This window comes from Orycteropus afer, unplaced genomic scaffold (assembly GCF_000298275.1).
Source record: "Orycteropus afer afer isolate SDZICR_OR568_19922 unplaced genomic scaffold, OryAfe1.0 scaffold00819, whole genome shotgun sequence".
NCBI classification, from domain to species: domain Eukaryota; kingdom Metazoa; phylum Chordata; class Mammalia; order Tubulidentata; family Orycteropodidae; genus Orycteropus; species Orycteropus afer.
The window spans coordinates 325,423-327,789 of record NW_006922406.1 but is presented as its reverse complement, the minus strand read 5'-3'; positions in this window follow the sequence as shown (position 1 = coordinate 327,789).

Sequence of the window (2,367 nt, the reverse complement as noted above, 5' to 3'; positions counted from 1 at the left end):
AACTTTCAAATTATGTATGTTATCAAATCTAAATTTCTCTTTGCACCTCAAGATTTCCAGATATAAATATTTATTCAATTTTTTTTTTTATTTAAAAATCATTTTTGGAGCATTAAAATTAGAGCCAGTGACAAATTGCCTAGATTAATAACCTGGTTCTATCAAGGAAAAATTAACAAATGTTATAAACATAATTGGAGCTCTGGTGGTGTAGTGTCTAAGGCATTTGACTATTAACCAGAAGGTTGGCAGTTCAAACCCACCAGCCACTCCGTGGTAGGAAGAATGGTCAATCTATTTCTTTAAATATTTACTTCCTGAGAAACTCAAGAGGTGTCACTATGAGTCAGAATTGACTCGATGGCAGTGAGTTTTTTTAATAAACATAATTATTTATTTAGATATTAGTGTATATTTGTAGTCCTATTATTGCATAAATTTATATGGATTATCCATTTTCAAGAATCAACCTACATTAATTAATAGGTTTATTAACTATAATTAATGCCTATTAGTTTAGTTACAACATATATATACATAAAAGAGTAGCTGCTCAGGCTGTGTTTTGTATTAAACTGAGCCACCCCCCCCCAAAAAAAAAATATATATATATATATATTGTAAATCCTCTCCTCTATGCCCATGGTTATAATCCAATTTGAGAATGGTTTATCTTTGTTATGTTAAGAGGCAGGTTTAGTGCATGCTGCATCTTGAGTCAGTATCATTTGTAATATGAAACAGATTAAAGAAGCAAGCAACATAGCAGAGAGAGGGGGAAATAAATGCCAAACCACATGAAGATCTCCAAAGAACCAGGAAACAGAAGCTAAAGAGACAAGGACCTTTCCTTAGATTCCTCAGAGAGACAAAGAGTTCCCTAAATTTGACACTCTGAATTTGGAATTCTAGACTCCTAAACTAGGAGCTCTGGTACCATAGTGCCTAGGCACTTGAATGCTAACCAGAAGGCTGGTGGTTCAAACCCACCAGCCACTCCTCAGAAGGACGATGGGGCAGTCTACTTCCATAGTGATACTGCCTTGGAAACCCAAGGAGAGGTCGCTATGGGTTGGGTCCAACAACAACAACAACAACAACAGCCTCCTAAACTGGGAGAAAATGAATTTTTATGTGTGAAAGCCATCCACTCATGATATTTATCTTATAGCAGCATTAGATAACTAAGACAGACTCTTATTTACAACCAAAGTCTGCACAGGACATTTTTCCTTGGTTTGGAGGTTTGGGGTCATGGTTTCATGGGACATCCGAGGTAACAGGCATAACAAAGTGTGAAGTGTTTCTATTATACCTCTTATTATTAGTGTAAGGAGCTCTGGTAGCATAGTGCTTAAGGCATTTGACTGTTAACCAGAAGACTGGCAGTTCAAACCCACCAGCCGCTCCATGGAAGGAAGGTTGAGCAACTTATTTCTGCAAAGATTTACCACCTGAAAAACCCAAAGTCAGTCATTAGGAGTTGGACTCAACTCAATGGCAGTGAAATTTTTTTTTTTTTTTTTGGTATTCTTAGTATAGTGCTTTAGGTTTCAAAAGTTTGCTAGCAGTTGTCCCAGGCAAAATTGGTCTCTATTTGCTTGGAGAAAGAGAGGAAAAAGGAGAATTAGGAGTCAAAGGAGGAAATGGATATATGGATAATTACTTCCATGGAAAACTGCCTCTTTTGCCATGGGACCAGAAGAGCTATCATTACTGAATATTTTGATTAAAGATTTTGTAGAAGAATCTTGATCAAAAAGGGAAAACACAACAGAATTTCAAATTTTTGTCATATCCAGATTTTTTGGAGCTATGAAAGCTGGATAAACCCTGGAAACTATTACCATTACATAATCTTTAAACCTTAAACAAAAAATATCCACTAAAGTCTTCTTAAAAATAAAAAATAGATCAGGTTAACTAGTAAAAAGCATTATTCTCTTTTAAGATCTATTTTGGAACATTAAAATTAGAGACTGTGCCACTTTGCCTAGATTAATACCTTGATTATATCACAGGAAAAATTAATAAATATTATAGACATGATTATTTTCTTAGATATTTATAGGTGATCAAATTGACAACAGTAACTTGAAAGATTAGCTAAGAATTTTAGAGGGTAATACATTCATATTAATGGGGGAGGAACAATTCAAAAGAGGAAGTTGAGAATGCTGGCACAACTGGAAGTATACAGTCAATATTACTGAATTATACATGTAGAAACCATTTTGTATTTTTTATGTGCATTTTCTCAGCAATAGTAATAAAAAGAAATATTTTAGTAATGCTTCAGGACATTGTGAAAGAATAGTATAATATTAAAAAAAAAAAAAAAAAGAATCTTGCTGCTTATTCCCCTCT